The sequence below is a fragment of the Gopherus flavomarginatus genome, chromosome 5 (genome assembly GCF_025201925.1).
Source record: "Gopherus flavomarginatus isolate rGopFla2 chromosome 5, rGopFla2.mat.asm, whole genome shotgun sequence".
Lineage (NCBI taxonomy): Eukaryota > Metazoa > Chordata > Testudines > Testudinidae > Gopherus > Gopherus flavomarginatus.
The window spans coordinates 40,535,235-40,556,597 of record NC_066621.1 but is presented as its reverse complement, the minus strand read 5'-3'; the positions used below and the strand labels follow the sequence as shown (position 1 = coordinate 40,556,597).

General features: G+C 47.3%; 1 pseudogene; it reads right to left on the bottom strand.

Moving 5' to 3' along the window:
- Positions 1-17,303: 17,303 nt before the first annotated feature.
- LOC127051016 (NACHT, LRR and PYD domains-containing protein 3-like) overlaps positions 17,304-21,363 on the bottom strand; it is a 48,063-nt pseudogene continuing 44,003 nt past the window's right edge.

Here is a 21,363-nt window from a genome sequence, read left to right as displayed (position 1 = left end):
CTGACCTGCCCATAGGAATCCTAACTCTAGGGCGCAAAGCCCTACTCATAGGAACCCTAACTCTAGATCCAAGTGCTGTACCCATCGGAACCCTAACCCTAGTTCCAAGTGCCCTACCCAGAGGAACTCTAACCCTAGGGCAGGAAGCCCCACCCATAGGAACACTAACCCTAGGTCAGGAAGCCCTACCCATAGGTACCCTAACCTTAGCTCCAAGTGCCCTACCCATAGGAACCCTAAACGTATCTCCAAGTGCCCTACCCATAGGAACTTTAACCCTATGTCAGGAAGACCTACCCATAGGAACCTTATTCCTAGGCCGGGAAGCCCTACCCATGGGAACACTAAACCTAGCTCCATGTGCCCTACTCATAGAAACCCTAACCCTGGCTCCAAGTGCCCTACCCATAGGAAACCTAACTCTAGACCAGGAAGGTCTACCCATAAGAACCCTAACTCTAGTTCCAAGTGCCCTACCCATAGGAACCCTAACCCTAGCTCCAAGTGCCCTATCCATAGGAACCCTAACCCTAGGGTGGGAAGCCATACCAATAGGAAACCTAATTCTAGGTCGGGAAGCCCTTACCATGGGAACCCTAACCCTAGCTCCAAGTGCCCTACCCATAGGAACCCTAACTGTGGGGCGTGAAGCCCTACCCATAGTAACCCAGTCCGAGGTTTAATTGCTCTACCCATAGGAACCCTAATCTTTGGGTGGGAAGCCATACAGACAGAAACCCTAAGCCTAGCTCTAGTTGTGCCCTACCCATAGGGACCCTAACCCTAGCTCCAAGATCCCTACCAATAGGAACCCTAACCCTAGCTCCAAGTGCCCTACCCATAGGAACCCTAGGTACCCATAGGAACCCTAACCCTAGCTGCAAGTGCTCTACCCATAGGATCCCAATCCCTAGGGCAGGAAGGCCTACCCATAGGAACCCAAACCCTAGGTCTGGATGCCTTACGCATAGGAATCCTAAGCCTAGCTCCAAGTGCCCTAGCTATAGGAACCCTAACCCTAGCTCCAAGTGCCCTACCCATAGGATATCTAACACTATCTCCAAGTGCCCTACCCATAGGAACATTAACTCTAGGGCGGGAAGCCCTACCCATAGGAACCCTAACCCTAGGGCGGGAAGCCCTACCCATAGGAACCCAAACCCTAGGGCGGGAAGCCCTACCCATAGGAACCCAAACCCTAGGTCCGGATGCCCTACCCATAGGAACCCTAACCCTAGCTCCAAGTGCCCTACCCATGGGAACCCTAACCCTACCTCCAAGTGCCCTACCTGTAGGAACCTTAACTCTACCTAAGTGCCCGACCCATAGGATCCCTAACTCTAGCTCCTAGTGCCCTACCCATTGGAACCCTAACCATAGCTCCAAGTGCGCTACCCATAGGAACCATAACCCAGGGGCGGGGAGCCCCACCCATAGGAATCCTAACCCTAGCTCTTAGTGACCTACCCCTAGGAACTCTAAACCAAGCTCCAAGTGTCCTGCCCTTAGGAAACCTAAGCCTAGGTTGGGAAACTGTACCAAGAGGGACCATAACCCTAGCTTCAAGTGCCCTACACATAGAAACAGTAACCCTAGGGAGGGGTGCTCTAACCATAGGAACCGGAAGCCTAGCTCCAAGCTCCCTACCCATCAGAACCCTAACCCTAGTTCCAAGTGCCCTACCCAAAGGAACCCTAACCCTAGCTCCAAGTGCCCTATCATTAGGAACCTGAACCTTAGGGAGGGTAGCCCTACCCAAAGGAACCCTAACCCTAGCAACTACTGCCTTACCCATAGGAACCCTAGCCCTAGGGTAGGGCTCCCTACAAATAGGACCCTAACCCTATCTCCAAGTTCCGTAACCTTAGGAACTGTAACACTAGCTCCAGTGTCCTACCAACAAAAACCCTAACCCTAGCTCCTGTGCCCTACCAGCAGGAACCCTTACCCTAGCTCCAAGTGCCCTACCATTAGAAACCCTAACCTTAAGGCGGGAAGCCCTACTCATAGGAACACTAACCCTAGGGTAGGGTGCCCTACCCATAGGAACCGTAACCCTAGCTCTAAGTGATCTGCTGAGGCAGTCAGCTAAGGTGTTCTGGACTCCTGGGAGAAACGACGCCACAGGTGGATCGAGTGGGCTAAGCAGAATTCCCATAGCTGAATGGCTTCTTGACAGAGGGGGGACGATCGTGCTCCCCCTTGTTTGTTGATATAAAACATGGCCGTTGTGTAGTTTGTGAGCACTTCAACACAACGGCCCTGAATGTGATTGTGGAACACTTGGCAAGCCAGGCGCACTGCTCTCAGCTCCTGTACACTGATGTGCAGGGATATCTCTTGTGTGGACCAAAGGCCTTGCGTGCGAAGGTACGAGAGGTAAGCGCCCCAACCCAATGACGATGAGTCTGTGGTTAGGGCCAGGGAAGGCTGTGGGGCATGGAATAGTACTCCTTCGCATACTAAGCTACGGTTCAACCACCAGTCCAGGGAGGTCAAGATTTCCAGCGGTACCCTGACCACCGTGTCCATGCTGTCCTGGCCAGGGTGGTTTATGATTGAGAGCCAGGCTTGAAGAGGATGGAGGCGCAGTCTGGCGTGTCTGGTCACGAAGCTACAAGATGCCATGTGTCCCAGGAGACCTAGGCACATGTGTACTGTCGAGGTCAGGAAGCCTTAGAGGCCGCGGATGATGTTCACCAAGGACTGAAAGCATGCATGCAGTAGACACGCACAGGCAAGTCTCGAATCTAGGACTGCTCCGATGAAGTCTATTCTTTCGGTGGGCTCCAAAGTGGACTTTTCATCATTGAGCAGCAGGCCCTGTTGTCTGAATAAGCTCATGGTGAACAGAACCTGAGATTGCACCTGGTCCCTGGAGCGACCCCAAATGAGCCAGTTGTTGAGGTACAGAAACACTTGGATCCGATGTCGACGATGGGAGGCAGCTACAACGGCCATACACTTTGTAAAGACCCTTGGTGCTGTGGATAGAGCAAAGGGAAGGACAGTAAACTGGAAGTGCTGTTGGCTGACCACAAAGCAAAGGAAACGCCTGTGCAGTGGGTAAATGGCTATGTGGAAGTACGTGTCTTTCATGTTGAGGGCGGCATACCAGCCTTCAGGATCCAGGGAAGGAATAATGGTCCCCAGGGAAACCATGCGGAACTTCAACTTTATCATGAATTTCTTAAGTCTGCGCATGTCCAGGATGGGCCATAGCCCCCCACTTTGCCTTGGGGATTAGGAAATAATGGGAGTAAAACCCCTTGCCCTTTAGTTCCCTTGGAACCTCCTCTATTGCTCCGATAGGTAGGAGTGTTTGCACCTCCTGCAGAAGGAGTTGCTCGTGAGAAGGGCCCCTGAAGAGGGATGGGGAGGGTGTGTGTGGGGGGGGGAACAAATTGAAGGTGATATCCACTTTCCACCGCACGTAGGACCCGCGGTCTGACTTTATGCTGGACCACGCTTATTCCTCAAGAGTCCGGGGAGGAGTTCGGGGCCCTACTAGAGGAGAGCAAGAAGGTAGCCAGGAAGTCTTTGCAAGCCTCAATAGATGCAGCAGACTCGGTGGCTAGGTTGGTTGAAAGGTTGAAAGAGGCGGTTGTTGAAAGGTGGGGAAGGATCCTGGAAGGAGACTGTTTTTTTTGTTTTGGCCTTGTCAATGGTTTAGGGGGGATCGTGGTTCTGGCCCGTCTGTGGACCAGACTGTCTCCACCTACCACCCCGGCTGCATTTTCTAAAGAAGTCCTGTCTCAGCCGGGGGTTGGGGTAGGTGCCCTGCAGTTGGGATCAGAATGGCCTACGTTGCGTCACTGGGGTATGCATGCCCAGAGAACGCATGATGGCCTGGTTGTCCTTCAGACTCTGAAGCCTGGAGTCCATCTTGTCTGAGAACAGACCTTGGCCATCAAAGGGTAGGTCCTGTATAGTCTGCTGGAGTTCCGGTGGGACTGTAGCCAGGAGATGCAGCGCATAGCTACGCCTGAGGCTAGGGTCCTAGCCGACGAGTCTGCTGCATCTATTGAGGCTTGTAAATACGTCCTGGCTACCTTCTTGCCCTTCTCTAGTAGGGCCATGAACTCCTCCCTGGACTCCTGAGGAATAAGCTCTTTGAACTTCTGAACTGAGTTCCAGGTATTATAATTGTATCGGCTCAAGAGGGCCTGCTAGTTAGCCACTCTGAGCTGCAAGCTGCAAGTGGAGTAAATTTTGCACCCGAATAAATCCAGGCATCTAGCATCCTTGGATTTAGGAGCTGGAGCTTTCTGGCCATGTCTTTCCCTCTCATTAATGAACTGTACAACGAGGGAGCATGGCTGGGGGTGCATATACAGGTATTCGTAGTCTTTGGACCAAATACTTCCTCTCCACCCCCTTGGCAGTAGGAGGAACAGAGGCTGGAGATTGCCCAATTGTGGCTGCCTTAGTCTGAATAGTCCGAATGAAGGGTAAGGCTATCCTGGCTGGTGTGTTGGCAGACAGAATATCCACTACCGGATCCTCTACCTCCACCACCATGTCAGTCTTTGGGAGGCATCTTCTCCTCCTTTAAAGCATGGCTACTGTCCAAGACAGAAAAAAGCAAAGAAAAAAATCCTGCAGCCTACAAAACAGTCTGGGCTCACCCCACTGTTCCTCACAAGGTAAAAGGTAAATAGTCTCTGAGAAGGGGGTTGAGTTCCTAAAACCCTGAGTGTCAGAGGCCCAAGCTGACACTAATGAAAAGCCTGGGCTCTAATGAAAAGCAAAGCAGAGTAAAGATGGTTCCTGTGCCCAAATGAGTTCTTTAACCCCTTCCTGACTGGGTACTGCCACCCTTCAAGACTGAAGTTCCTGATTTCCCCAGCAGTGCCACTCAGGGCTGACTCAGCCCTCTGGAGACCCAGAGTGGAGCATGCTCAGTGAAGAAGGGAGCTTTGGAGATTCTAAGTGTAAAACTGAAATAAGCCTCAACTGAGCATCGACACTGAGATTTTTCAAATGCTTATAACTTTTAAAATTGAGGCAGATTTTCACAGGAACAGAAATAGGCACATCTCTTGCACAAATGCTTTCCCTTGCCAAATTTTAAATTCCTGCGCCGAAGCGTGGGCGTGATAGAGCTTCTCGCTGCAAAGTTCATCAGAATTACTTGGGGAAAAGGAGTGTGTTTTCCTAGCCTATGGATGAAAATGGATGAACCACTTAGGCTGAAATTTCACAAAAATATCCAGCTTGAAGCAGACACGCAGCATGGAAAATTTAAGTCAAAATGGTTAAGGTTAGCAAAATTATAAGCAACAGAAATGACAATCTACTGCTAAAGGTGTCAGACTACAATAACAGCTGGTAGCACTTCCAGCTTCACTTTAAATATATGTACTCGACAAAGCAACACATAGCTTTTGACATTAGCAAATATAAAACCGATCGAAGGCATGATACATCCATTGTACATCCCAGTACAGGCTGGATAGTGCCTTTGTAGCGCTTATAATGTAGTATTCAAAAGAAAGAGAAAGATACACCATGCTACAAGAAGAAAAGTTAAGAAAGTTGACTGGTGAATTCTAGCCCTAGGGAGAGGGATAGCTCAGTGGTTTGAGCATTGGCCTACTAAACCCAGTGGTTTGAGCATTGGCCTACTAAACCTTAATCCTTGAAGGGGCCATTTAGGGAGCTGGGGCAAAAATCTGTCAGAGATGGTACTTGGTCCTACTGTGAAGGCAAGGGACTGGACTCAATGACCTTTGAAGGTCCCTACCAGTTCTTGATTCTATGACATATTCAGTGCCTTATCATTTGGGAATAACCACACTGTGTTATCTTGGCTGCATATTTTTGAAGCACAACTTCTGTGTAAGGTGAACATGCTGAGACATTAGTTGGCTTCAAGGAGGAGTGTATGTATGCCTCCTTTTCATATTGTACTGCTTTGTCCCTCATTAATAAACTAAACTAAGCTTGGTTATTTGGTCTCTTAAATACTTTTACTATTGAACCACAAGTATTGCCAAGCATTTGGCTAGACCTCAGTGAATATTGTTAGACTGACACAAGTCACTATGCCTTGGGGGGGAGAGATAAGTACCACATACTTTTTTTAAGCAACAATGGCTGATGCGAACCCCTTTCTCTGATGCTCCATCAAGTCAACTGGTAACCCCTTCCCTTCCAAACTGAATTCAAAGTCCTTGTACTAATTGTTAAGGCCCTAAATAGGTTATGATCTAACGTGTACACTAGAGAACTCCACATTGCAACTTGCATCAGTGTGACTGAACTGGAAACTGCAATGATGCAGTGCAGCCACACCAGCTGTTCTATCTTGGATGCACACAATGTACTACATTCACTATGAGTGCACTGTGTAAATATTGCAGGGCCTGGGGGTTGTTGCGTCTACCCTGCATTTCCTTGCGCTGCTTCCTGGAGTAGGTGCATAACATCTATGACTTATAGTGTTTGTGTGCACTTAGTTTGCTGCATTGCCTTCTTTAAATGGTTGTGACCTGCACACAGATCTGCACATGTTTTGTGAGCAGCACCACCCTGCACTTGCAGATGCCATGACAGAGGATCAGCAACTTCTACTGCCACCCCTCACCCCACAAGTGCTGGGCCTGAAGGCGCAGAGTGGATCATGAAGAGTACCAGCAGCTTTGGGGGTTGGTACTTAGGGCAGTGAGGAGCTGGATTTGATTTTCTTTTAATTCATTTCTTCAATCATGTTTTTTAGACAGAGTTTGCTTGTGTGTTTAAATTGTTATTTTTTAGATGTTTTGTTTGTTTAGTAGCTAAATTCAGTTTCTCTCTATCTTGAATTTTCCTATAGGAGCTAGAGAAGAGAGAGATCTGGGCCCAAAGGTAGAATATCTTGGGAGGTCCTCCATGCAGCCCAGAGAATGCTCTCCAGAGTTCTTCCCCACGTGCTATACTGGAGTCCCTTGGGGCTGGGAAGGATGGGAGCATTCAGTGGGTGATGGAGAACCATACAAAAGAGGATTTAGTTGGGGTGGGGGAATGCAGAGGGTAGGGTTAATTCGGGTATTAATTTGTTAATTCATTACCCTGATCTGTGTTCTTTAGTATACCTCAGGAGTATGGAAATTGCTGCAGATGCTGTCAACAGGCAGTCCTTATGCTTTGTGGTGTGTCTGTGTTTATGCACATAAATCGGAGGCTAGTCAGCCCTGCCATGGTGTAGCATTTTATGTTTTTGCCCAAGAATTCCCAGTGCACCAAACAATTTTTTTAAATTGACACACATTTGAAGTTCTAATGCTATAACACTGTATTTTTCATTTATTGTGTCTTTGTAAATCTGAGGGGTGGGTGTTTGAGGCCAGGTTGAACAGGGACCAACTAATCTCCCCTCACCTGCTCTGCAGCAGGAATACCAGTGGCACAGCTTGCTGAAAAATGGAAACAATTCTCTTTGGAATATTTTGCTTAGTACTTCATCCATTTTTGAACCAAAATTATTAATTTTTGCAACTAACTTCAGTGAGCGGCTTGGAAGGTGCCAGGAACAGCTTCATTGAGTTTAAGGCAACAAGAGATCATTAGCTCATCTAGTCTGCCTTCCTGCAGATCACAGGCCGTTACATTTCCCCTAAAGTCCCCTGTGTTGACCCCAGTGATGCTGAATTATCAAAATGCTCGTGGAAGGATGGGCAGGGGCAGTGTGGAACTTCACTGGGAGAAAACTCATTGCATGACTGCAGCTGCTTTACAAGTGCTTGTGCTAAAACAGAGCAGAGGGATGTTGTGGTGGAAAATATGTGATTATATTTCCTCTGAGCAGGTTAAACACCAGAGGTGATGGGATCCCTTGTGCACAGCTGTATGCATGTTTGTGTGTGGCTGTGCAGAGATACAGGTATGGTACAGACTTGTGCTGTTGCTTCCAAGGACAATGGCCTGCAGCAGACAGTCTCAACTGTGCTTCACAGGGACAATCCCACTGGAGATGCCCAGGTTCAGCCTCTTGGGCATTGGAGCAGAGTGTTCTCAACAACTAGAACTCAGCTGTAGAACTGCTTCTGAGAGGGGATCAGACTGAGCCCTAGCCCGGCCACGGTCAGAGCAAAAGAAAAGATCACCTCTTCACTAAAGCCCTTGCCAGGGTCAGCATGAGATGGAGACGGTGTAATAAGAGAGAGGAAAATTGGGTTGGTGTGACACAGAGACCCCTTTACAAAGGGTCCCCTGTTCTTTGCAAACAGCTCTTACCTCAGACGGGACAAACTCAATACAAAAAACACATCTTACAGGATATTTATTTGTCAAGTATAACATCTACAGAAAGTTGTGTCATCTACCCTTGCCACATCACATAACAGTCAATGGAAAACCATCAGAGATCATGGCAAATGATCAAAACCACTTGGAGGTGAAAGGGAACATCACAGCAGGCAGGGGATCACCCTGGCTATGAATATAACAAATGATGGTTTTCAGTATAACAGAGTGTAGGCAAAGGCACTCTGTATTTACTAAGGAAAGCTTTTGAGGAGTTCAGGAGGCTGTCCTGAATATTTGGATTCTGGTTCTTATGGAACCAGCTAGCTCGGCAACTGACTGAACTTTGTGGGGAAAACCTAATTCACTACATATGATAAGTAACTATTGACAAGTGTAGACCCAAGTTCACGCTTTAGGATTTTGTTTTGTGTTACAACCAGTTGTTTCCATCACCTTCTCTCTTTCCTGGATAAATCTTTATTCTTTCTTAAATAAACCTACTTTTGTTTTATTGTAAGTGTTCACAAGTGCTGTGTGGCTTACAGGAGCAGTGGTTAAGGTAACTCTGATAAATAGGGGTACACGGCGGCATCTTTGGGTGTAGAGATTCTGGTATTTCTGTGAGTAGCCAGAGTCAGGGGCTGGATATCATAGGAGAATGAATCAGGGATTCAGTGATTAGAGTTCCCTTTTTGTCAGCCTAGAAGGCAAAGCTGGGACCTGCATAAGCCCAGAGGAGAGTGCTTCAATGAGAGAAAGGCTGCTGATGCCAGAGAGCTGACACCCAGGTACTACTAGTAAGACTTCCTCTTGCTGTAACCAGGGGGTAACAAAGTGACTCTCAGTCCCTGAGAACCATCAGAGTGGAACAGAAAAAAAAATTCTTCTCCTCCCCTCCACCATCTCTCACTGTGTCAAGCACTTTACACAGAGGACACCTGTAAATACACAGAGGAGGTCAAATGTTACTTACTTCAGTCTCTGCAGTTTGCATGTTTCAGTCCTCACACAGCAGCCGCACTCCGGCATCTCCCAGTTCATTATTACACAGCTCCAGCTCTGTCAGGTTCTGAGAACAGCAGCGAGATCCCCAAAGCCAGCAGCTGTGAGACCACAACTCCCCAAGCTGCAGGAGAGAGAAACACAGAGAAGGTGGATCACAGGCTGAATGGGGTGCATCACAGCTGTTCTGACAGGCAGCCCGGCCCAACAGCCCCCTGCCTGACCAATCCACCTGAAGAATGAAGTAGAAGCCCTGCCCTGCGGGCAGCCAAGAGCCCTATGAATTCCTGCTGCAGCTGGGATTTAAAGGGCTCTGGGCTCCCCGCGGCTGCGAGAAGCTCAGAGCCTTTTGTTTCTCGGCCGCGGCTAAGATTTAAAGGACTCTGGGTTCCCCGCTGCGGGCAGCCCAGAGCCCTATGAATCCTGGCCGCGGCTGAGACTTAAAGGACTCTGGGCTCCCCGCCACGGCTGGCAGCCCAGAGCCCTTTGAATCCCGGCCACGGCTGGGATTTAAAGGGCTTTGGGCTCCTCACGGCTGCGGGCAGCCCAGAACCCAATGAATCCCTACCATGGCTGAGATTTAAAGAGCTCTGGGCTCCCCGCCACTGCGGGCAGCTCAGAGCCTTTTGAATCTCGGCCACAGCTGAGATTTAAAGGGCTCTGAGCTCCCCGCCGCTGTGGACAGCCCAGTGCCCTAAGAATCCTTGCTGTGGCTGAGATTTAAAGAGCTCTGGGCTCCCCGCCGCTGCCAGCAGCCAAGAGCCCTTTGATTCCCAGCCGCGGGCCACACAGTGAGCCTCTGCGGGCCGCATGAGGCCCGCAGGCCATATATTCTGCAGACATGCCTTAGGTATTCTAACCTTAGGGTGGGAAACCGTATCCATAGGAACCATAAGCCTAGATCCAAGTTCAATACCAACAGGAACCTTAACAGTAGCTCCAAGTGGCTTATCCATAAGAAAGTCTAAACCTAGCTCCCAAGGACCTACCCTTTGGAACCCTAACCCTAGAGTGTGAAGCCCTACCCATAGGAACCCTAATCCTAGCTCCAAGGACCCTGCCCATAGGAACCATAACCCTAGCTCCAAGCGCCCTACCCTTAGGTACCTTAACCCTAGATTGGGAAGCCCTACACATAGAGACCCTAAACCTAGCTCCAAGTGCCTTAACCATTAGAACGCTAACACTATTGGGGGAAGCCCTACCCATAGAAACCCTAACCCTAGCTCCAAGTGCCCTCCCCATAGGAACCCTGAGTCTATCTCCAAGTGCCTTACCCTTGGAAACCCTAACCCTAGCTCCAAGTGCCCTACCCATAGAAACCCTAACCCTAGGGAGGGAAGCCCTACCCATAGGAACCCTAACACTAGCTACAAATGCCCTACCCATAGGATCCCTAACCCTAGGGCAGGGCGCCATTCCAATAGGAACCCTAACTCTAGTTCCAAGTGCCCTACCCATAGGAAACCTAACCCTTAATCCAAGTGCCCTACCCATAGGAACCCTAATCCTAGGACGGGGAGCCCTACCCATGGGAACCAAAACCCTAGCTCAAAGTGCCCTACCCATAAGAACTCTAACCCTAGGGCAGGGAGCCATTCCAATAGGAACCTTAACCCTAGCTCCAAGTGTCCTACCCATAGCATCCCTAATCCTAGCTCTAAGTGCCCTACACCAAGGAACCCTAACCGTAGGGTGGAGTGCCCTACCCATAAGAATCATAACTCAAGCTCCAAGTGCCCTACCCATAGGAACCCTAACCCTATCTCCAAGAATCCTATCCTTAGGAATCCTAACTCTAGCTCCAAGTGCCCTACTGATAGGAATCCTAAGACGAGCTCCAAGTAACCTACCCATAAGAATCCTAACCCTGGGGTGGGAAGCCCTACCTAAAGGAACCCTAACGCTATTTACAAGCATCCTACCCATAGGTACCCTAACCCTGGAGCGGGAAGCCCTATCAATAGGAACCTTAACCCTAGCTCCAAGGACCCTACCCATAAGAACCTGAACTCTAGCTCCAAATGCCCTACCCTTAGGAGCCCTAACCCTAGGGCGGGAAGCCCTACCTAAAGAAACCATAACCCTATATACAAGCGCCTTACCCATAGGTACCCTAACATTTGGGTGGGAAGCACTACCAATAGAAACCCTCACCCTAGCTCCAAGGACTCTACCCATAGGAACCATAACCCTAGCTCCAAGTGCCCTGTCCTTAGTAACCCTAACCCTAGATTTGGAAGCCCTAACCATAGCAACCCTAACCCTAGATCAAAGCGTAATACCAATAGGAACCCTAACCCTAGCTCCAAGTGCCTTACTCTTAGGAACCCTAAGCCTAGCTTCAAGTGCCCTACCCATAAGAACCCTAACCCTAGCTCCAAATGCCCTACCCTTAGGAACCCTAACACTAGCTCTAAGTGCCCTACACATAGGAACCCTAACACTAGGGTGGGATGCCCTACTCTTAGGAACTCTAACCCTATCTCCAAGTTCCCTCTACATAGGAACACTAACCCTAGATCCAGTGCCCTACCCATAGCAACCCTAACCTAGCTCTAAGTGCCCTACACTAAGGAACCCTAACCCTTGATTGGGAAGGCCTATCCATTGGGCCTCTAACTCTAGATCCAAGTGCCTTAACCAGAGGAACCCTATACCTAGGGCGGGAAGCCATACCCATAGGAATTGTAACCCTAGATCCAAGTGCCCTACCCATAGGAACCCTATCCCTACCTCCAAGTACCCTACACTTAGTTCCAAGTGCCTTCCCATAGGAACCCTAACTCTAGGGCACGGATCACTATCCATAGGAAACCTAACCCTAGCTACAAGTGCCCTGCCCTTACGTATTCTAAACTTAGGGCGAAGTACCCTACCAATAGGAACCCTAACCCTAGCTCCAACTGCCCTACCCTTAGAAACCGTAACCCTAGGTCGGGGTGCCCGACCCATCGATATCCTAACTCCAAGTGCCCTAGCCTTTGAAACCTTAAACCGAGGGCGGGAAGCCCTACCCATAGCAACCCTTACCCTAGCTCCAAGTCCCCTACCCTTAGAAACCCTAACCCTAGGGCGGGGAGCCCTACCCATAGGCACCCTAGACCTAGCTCCAAGTTCCCAACTGTTAGGAACCCTAACCGTAGCTCCAAATGCCCTAACCATAGGAACCCTAATCCTAGCGCCAAGTGCCCTACCCATATGAACCCTAACCCTAGCTCTAAGTGCCATACCCTTAATAAACCTAACCCTAGGGTGGGAAGCCCTACCTATAGGAACCCCAAACATAGTTACAAGCGACCTACCCATAGGTACCCTAATCCTAAGGCGGAAAGATCTACCAATAGGATCCCTAACCCTAGCTCCAAGGACCCTACCATGGGAACGCTTACCCTAGCTCCAAGTGCCCTTCCCTTAGGAACCCTAACTCTAGATTGGGAAGTCCTACCAATAGGGACCCTAACCCTAGGTCCAAGTGCCTTAACCATAGGAACCCTATCCCTAGGGCGGGAAACCATACTCATAGGAACCCTATCTCTTGTTCCCAGTGCCCTACCATTTGCAACACTTACCCTATGGTGGGAAGCCCTACCCATAGGAACCCTAACCATAACACCAAGTGCCCTACCCATAGGAACCGTAACTCTAGCTTCAAGTGCCCTACACTTAGGAATCCTCACTCTAGGGCAGGATGCCCTTCCCATGGGAACCCTAACCCTAGCTCCAAGTGCCCTATGCATAGGAACCCTAACCTTAGGGGCAGGATCCCTATCCATAGCAACCCTAACCCTAGCTCCAAGTGCCCTATCCTTAGTAACTCTAACCCTGAGGCAGGAAACCCTACCCTCAGGAACCCTAACCCTAGCTCCAAGTGCCCTACCCATAGGAACCCTAACCCTAGGGTGGAAAGCCCTACCTATAGGAACCCTAAGTGGCTCATCTCCCCAACTCCTGTGGCCTTGGCTGCTGTATTGTTCTTCACATGGCCCCAGATCACCAACCTATACTTCTGGTTCCCCCATCCCTCGCTTCCTGTCTGCCAGCTGGATTCCAGCTCTCGCTTCCCAAGCCCCACTGCCTGGCTTCACGAAACAGAGCACAGAGCGAGCATTGTACAAATGCAATTAGCACCCCCTTGTGGGGAAAGCTGTAGAGAAAGACAATTGCAGGCATACTCCAGCAAGGCATGGGAACAGATAACAAAATATTGGGCACTTGGCAGCAGCTAAATGCATGGCAAAAATACTCAGTTTTGAGGCCGTTGAATCAAACTTGATGGGGCCCTAATTGAGATCAATCTACCAGAGATATTTTTTTTCAGATTCTCAGCAGACTCAGGCAGGCATCACTGTACCAGTTACAGCTGAGTCATGTTTTCAAGGCTATTTTGACAATCATACAGACTAGAAACAATTTTTCAACTTCTGAAACACAATTCTGTGTCAGGTAAATTCCACAGCAAATTCTGCATCCACAAATTCATAGGAATGCACAGGACCCTGCTTATATGTATAATACACTCGGCAGCACTGACCATTTTCTGACTAATGAACTTTTGTATAGAAAATAATGACCTGAATTTAAATATTCTTTGTTAAATAGTGCACACTAATTCTGGTATCCCAAAATACAACTCCTGCCCAAAATATCCTTTTGGACTCTGCATATTCAGACTCCGTAACTTTTGGCCATTTAGGGAGAACAATTTTTTTTAATAGTTTTTGGTTTTAGAAAAAAATTCTGCTAGCAATAAAATATGCTTTTTACTTAGAAATGGAATTACTTTGCATACAAACATAGCAGTGGAAGAGGCCAAAGGCATTTTATTTTTCCTCTTCATTGATTATGTATCTGGTTGTCTAGTCGGCAATTTAGAACTTTATTCTAAAGCCCAGATCTGTCTGCCTCTTAGGCTACACATATCTCTTTCAAAACACAGAGAGGAAGCGCAACCCAAGAATGCGGTTTCATAGATTCCAAGGGACCACTATGATCATCCAATCTGACTTCCTGGATAACACAGGCCAGAGAACTTCCCCAAAATAATTCCTAGAGCAAATCTTTTAGAAAAACATCCCATCTTGATTTTAAAATGGTGAGGGGTGGAGAATTCACCATGACTCTTCCTAAGTTCTTCTAAGGTTAACTGCCCTCACTGTTAAAAATTTAAACTTTATTTCCAGTCTGAATTTGCTTAGCTTCAACTTCCAGCCACTCGATTGTATTATACCTTTCTCTGATAGGTTGAAAAGCCCATTATCAAACATTTGTTCCTCCTGTAGATACTTATAGACTGATATCAAATCACCTCTTAACCTTCTCTTTGTTAATCCACTTAAAATGTGCCATGTTAATTTGCTGTCATTCTAGATTTTTAAACAAAATGTTGTGCGGTACCATGAGGTCAAATGCCTCACAGAAGCTTAAGTATATTACACCAACATTATTACCTTTTTCAACTAAACTTGTAATTCATCAAAAAAATATATAAAGTTACCTTGTCAGGATCTATTTTCCATAAAGCCATGCTGATTTGCATTAATTATAGTCCTCCTTTAGAATCATAGAAGATTAGAGTTGGAAGAGGCCTTAGGAGGTCATCTAGTCCAACCCCCAGCTCAAAGCAGGACCAACCCCAACTAAATCATCTAGTTAAGTCGAGTCCTGTATCAGCTACTCCATTATCCTGCCCAGAATCAATGTCTAATTGATAGGCTTATAATTACTCACATAATTCCATTTACCCGTTTTAAATATTAGCACAACATTACCTTTCTTCCAGTCTTCTAGAACCTCCCAGGTGTTTCAAGACATACACCATGGCCACACTGCAAACTTTGGTCAATGTAAGTTATGTTGACATAAGGCTGCAGCAGTTAGATCACTTGTTCACATGTATACTCGGCTCTGTGTGCTGGTGCTGCATGCACGCACCAGGAGTGTTTGTGTTGATACACTGTGGGTAGGTATCCCAGTGTACAACTAGCCATCATTCAGCGCACTCTTTGGGAAATTTTGGCAACCCATGGTGGGGCAGAAAGGAATCACGCAGGGGTGACTGGGAGCAAGGGTTCAAGTTCCCATCATGCAGCTTTAATTCCATCCATATCTCATAATTTACACACCTTTTTTAAAAATCCCACAAACCCATGCAGCACTTTTCACCGTCTGCCATCTCTGACAGAAGCAGGGTACCCACACAGCTCTGCACTATTGTCATGAGCATTCCAAACACAGGATGAACAATGCAGAGCCAAAAGAACCACCACAGCAATGGGAGACATGGCAAATTAGTGGAGGACAGAGTGCTGTGGGACACAGCAAAAACCAATTCAAGCTTATTGAGAGAATCACAGAGCAGCTGGAGATTGTGGAGTGCAGGTTCTGGGCCCAAGAAACAAGTACTGACTGGTGGTATTCCATTGTAATGCAGACTTGGGACAACGAGCAGTAGCGGCAGAACTTTCAGATGTGAAAGGCCACATTGCTGGATCTGTGTGTCGAGCTCACCCAGCCCTCCAGTGCAGGGACACCAGAATGAGAACTGTTCTAACAACTGAGAAGTGAGTGGCGATTGCACTGAGGAGCTTGCCATGCCAGATTTCTCCTGGTCAGTGGGAAACCATTTTGGAGCTGGAAAATGCACAGTGGGGGCTGTTGTCATGCAAGTGGGCAGAGCTGTTAATAGTCTCCTGCTTTGTAGGATGGTGAATCTTGGTAACGTGGGACATAGTGGATGGATTTGCAGCACTGGAGTTTCCAAACTGCCATGGGGTGATAGATGACATGCACGTCCCTGTTTGGCACCAACCTACCTTGTCACAGAGTACATCAACAAAAAGGGCAACTTTTCTAGGTTATGCAAGCATTGATGGATCACTGGGGATGCTTCACTGACATCCATTTTGGCTGGACAGAGAAGGTGCATGACACTTTAAGAACACAAGACTATTCAGAAAGCTGTAAGCAGGGAAATGCTTTCTCAACTGGTGGATTATCACTGGCTATGTGAAATGCCAATAGTGATCCTGGGGGACCCCACCTACCTCTTGCTCCCCTGGCTCCTGAAGCCATGCACCAGCCACCTTGGCAGCAGTGAGAAAAGATTCAACTACTGGCTCAGCAGGTGCAGAATGACAGTTGAATGTGCTTTTGATAGATTAAAGGAATGCTGGTGGTGTGTACTCACAAGATTGGATCTCAGTGAGAAAAATATCCCAATAGTTATAGCTGCCTGTTGTGTGCCACCAGGGCGGGTGTGGAGAAGTTGTCTGCTGAGTTTGAACAGCCAGAAAAAAGGGCTATTAGAAGAGTTCAATGCAGAGCTATGCAGGCTGAGGGAGGCTGTGACAGAGCATTTTAACAGTCAGTCACAGCATGTACTGTGGTGGTCTGTGCTCTTCCTGCCCCTGAAGTTTTGGGGCCTGTTAGGAATTGTGTGGTAAATTAAGGTAACTGTGTAGGCCCAGTGGTTAGAATAGCACTGCACGTGAGTTTGAGTGTGTTGCAGGTGCACCACTCGGGTGACTAACTCAAAAGACTGGGCATGATCCTCAGCTGGTGTAAACTGGCCTAGCACCACTGACTGTCCTGGTACAATCAGGGCATAGGTCACTTCCTGTGAACAATGAAAACAGCCCTAATCCCTGACAAGGGTCAGAGAACAAGACAGGTTGCTGCTGGGCTGCTGCCCCAGGTAACATTTGGTATTTTGTTACTGAGTCCAATGCCGTGTCAGCTATGCTTTGTGTTGCATTGGGCTAGCACTGCTTATTTTTACACTTAGAAAAAAATCATGGAATAAAAACTTTCTGTAAAATTCCCAATTAAACCTGCTTTTATGTAAGGCAATAGTTTTGGATGCAGTTTACTGATGCAGTTATGGGTAGATGCCTTGGAGAGAGAAATTGAGTTCTGAACTCTAGCAAGGTAGTATGGTACAGCTTGAACATGGGACTGTGCTACTCCTCCCTGACAGTACCACAGAAAGACATGTGACGGTCATTGTGAGCATGGGGAGAGCCAACCACTGTGAAAGATACAGCACCAGATATGGTGACAAGCCATCATAATTTATTCATCTTGTTACAAGTGTTTAGTAGTTAAACTTTTTTAAAATGACTATTAATATAAAATCCATAAACAAAATAGCACAGGAAAGAAAAACAATGACAGAGGAAGATGTTTCCAAAATTAAACTCAGGACAGTATAAGCTATAGAGATGATCACGATCATCTCTTCCCTTAAGATCCCAAAGCAACTGTAGCTACCCTATTAAAATAAATGAAGCTCTCTGCATTTCCGTCCAGTGTGCATAGTTCACTTTGTTATTAGGTAGGGACAATAATTGCAGCAGGACCATATTTCTTCATGGACAGCCTGATCCAACTCCCATCGACTTTCCCAGTGAAAGTTGAATCAGGTGATCTATAAATAACCAGGACCTCTTGTTTTAACATTGGTTTAGTGCAACAGAGTGAACAGAATAGCCTTCAACTAAGTAATGCATTTCTTTCCAAATGATAAAGCTTTGTGAATAAATCTATGTTTCTATTGATTCAGAGTAAACTAACAGAAAACACAGAACCAAAAAAATTTGCTACAGTGAGGTTGTCTACATTCAATCTCACTAAAGATTTTTAGTTAGCTCAGCACCCAACAGCTCCCTTTTAAACACCTACCCGGCCAGATTTTCAAGGTGTTTAGCTTCTAGCTCCTGTTAAGAACAACAGGAACTGCTGCAGGAAGCTGCTATTCTTTTAAACTGTAGCCCTAAATCATTTAATGCCAGTGAGAAATGCCAGTAAATTAGGCCCCCAACCTGGGATTAATCTTGACTTTAACTGGAATTGCACATGATCAACTTTTCTCAGCATCAGGCTCCCTGTGAGCCCGGCCCTACTCCAACTGGCCACTGTGAGCATTTGGACTGTTTTTTGTTATTCATTCATTTTCAGTAGCCAGGGGTGGGATCCATGAATGGACACAGATACTGAGCACCATGGTGCCTAGAAAAATCACAGGAACAACACTGTGATCCACAAAGCCTGAGTTCGGCACCTAGGCTCCCTATACAATGTAGCAGGGGGAGAGAGGTGCCTTAGACTGCGTTCCACAAAACCAGCATTGCCAGGGGTGAGGCACTTACGATAGCCAATGGAAGATGCTTACAAGAGGGGTGTGAGCTAAGATCTCTCGGAGATAGGCACTTAGGTGTCTCCCTGTAGTCTGGACTTCTCTGCTTGTGATCTGTGAACTGGGAGAAGCTAGGTGTTTAGCCACTGTCACATGCGGAGGCTGAAACAAAACCAGGAGGAGGCACTCCACATACCGCATTCCCCCTGCCCTCCCAGCCATTCGCCTAGAGGATAGGGTACTCACCAGCATGTGGGGGACCTCCAGTTCAAGTCCCCCTTCCACCTGACAGGCAGAAGGCATTTGAAAAGGGATCAGCCCTTTCTGGGGTGAGTATCCCTAACCAGTAGGCATAGAAATATCCTAACTCTTTCTCTGGGCTCACCTAATATTTAATTATTTAGGTAACGTGGAACAACTTCAACAGGAAAGACTGAGGGAGCCCCTCAGTCCAGTGGCTAGAACGCTCCCCTGAAATGTGGAAGATTCTTATTTAAATCCCTCTCCACATGAGAGGGAGAAGGGGGCCTGAACTGGAGCTCTCCCCCATCCCAGGTGGGTATCCTAACCACTGGGCTAAAAGTCATCAGGGAAGTCATCGTCCTCCTCCACAGCAGACTGAGCCACTCATACACTGATCCAGTCGCGTGCTATGCACTCTTCTGGGGTTTGGAGCAGCCGGTATATCTCTCAGTGCCTTGGGGCAGTAGTAGTGAAGGAATGTATAGTTGACCACACTTTGTCCAAATCAGTGCTTAACTAATGTGAAGATTTACCACACAGCTGTTACCACTCCCACCATTGCTACCAGTGACGGAGAGGCACTGCTTTGAGCATCACATTACGGAAGTATCATGTAACATCTTAGAGTAGATGCAGCTGCACAGCCTCCAAAGACCTGAATTTCTATTTTAAAAACAAGGCAGGAAAAAAATAAAACCTATGGGGAAAAAAACCACACAAATGTAGGGAGTAGGATACTGCCTGCAGGTTGTGTGTGTTGGAGTGAGCAAGCCAGCAGAAGTTGTGAACACGACCCTGAGAGGAATCAAAGAGACAGGTCTTCTTGGGCACAAGTCCCTACATAGCAGACTTGGGGATTTCCTAGCAAGGAACAGCCTGCTGTTTTTCTCTTATCGTGATCAGGCAGACAAAACTCTGCCTTTTTTTTTTTTTTTAAACAAACAAGATTGCAGTATACATCCCATACTATCAATTGCTCCACCCAGTGGAAACAATCCTTAACACCCTGAAGATAAGTTAACTATTGCCCTTCTTGGGCTGCACAACATTATAGCTGTATGACCAGATGAGGGTTCACTGTTTCCACAGCGCTCAGCTCTCTCCTTATTTCTTCACTCATATTGCTATAGCGCAACCTGTGTGATAAAAAAAGTATTAATTTTATTAGATACAAAAGGAGCGATCCAGGTCCCAATTCAAATGCTCCCTGAGTACAGTCCCTTAGAAGGGCAACACAAGTTGACCTTTCTGGGAGGTCTGTGATTTCCCTTCAGCTGGTGGGTGCTAATCAGGAAGAGCAAGTTTGGCTCACCCCCAGCAGGAGCACCTTTTGCTGTCCCCCTCTCCAACACTGTCTGGTACCATCTCCTCCCTCTTCCTCTGGCTAACAACACCTGTAATATTTTTTTCTAACTTCAGAGGCTGTAACTGTGCTGGGCTGATAATACTGATAATAGTTGGTCAATGTGCCTCTTCATGATCTCTCCTTTTACCTCTCACTGGTCCCAATATTTGCTTTACCACACCTTCCCCGCCCCCCCCCCCACTTCATCTCGCCCCTGTAATATTGTACCAACATTGTCTGCCCTTGGCAGACAAACCTGTCAGGATTATGATGCTGTGGGTTTTTCCCTGTTTGCTGTCTTTCATGGAGTGCTCTCAGTGAGTCTGGCCTAGTACATAACTGACATCTTAAAAACAACTCCACTGGGAGTTTTCGGAGTGGTAGACTGGGGGGTTGACCTATATGAAAACAGGAGATCCTTGCCACTTGGATTTTGCAAATTTCCTACCACTTTGGGGTAATCTTTGTTTCAGCGATGGCACAAAACACTCTGCCAGGCCATTTGAGGCTGGGTGACAGGTAGCTAACCTAGCATGAGTTTCACAGAATTTTGCCATAGAAATGTCTGGAAGTCCTCAGAAATAAATTGTGGACCATTATCTGAAATGAACTCCTCAAGTAGGTGGCAAATGTATTGCAAACCACTTCGGGTGTTTTTCCAGAAGAGAAGGTTGTCAAGTGAACTCCCTCTGGCTAGCAAGAATAAGGATCATTTGCTTGTTTTTTTCCTGCAAAGTCAATGTATACCCATTGCCAAGGCTTCATAGCTCCCTTCCATGGATAACATGGTGCCTTTTATGGTATGTTTGGAGGGCTATTACAGGAGTCATGCTGGCCACACTTAATTAGATGTCAAGATTTTCCATTGTGGAACATAGACAGCTGCTGCCATGTTCGCTGTATTGCCAAGATTCTTTACCAAGAAGTAAGTTATTTGGATTTCATTTTTCATCTCCAATTTATACAGTCACCTTAAAAACTAGGGATATTCACAGATTAAAAAAAAAAATCTGTGTGTGCTGTTAGTTAAGGTTGGTCTGTTCTGCTTTAACAACATTATTCTCCAGTGCTGAAAAGCTAGGAAATAAAAACAAAACAAATACTTTTGTTTCTCTAACAACATCAGTATAAAAATGTATTAATTCTTACCCATTACTATTGTGATAAAGTTCCTCCTCTACCTTGGTGGGTCCTGGGCTTATTGGTGGATTTTGCTAGCCTCAGAGATCTTCCTGTGTTGGATCAGGAGTTGGGAGGTTTTGGGGGGAACCCAGGCCTGCCCTTTACCTTGGGTTCCAGCCCAGAGCCCTGTGGACTGAAGCTATCTAGAGTGCCTTCTGGAACTGCTACACGACAGCTACAATTCCCTGGGCTACTTCCCCGTGGCCTCCTCCCAACACCTTCTTTG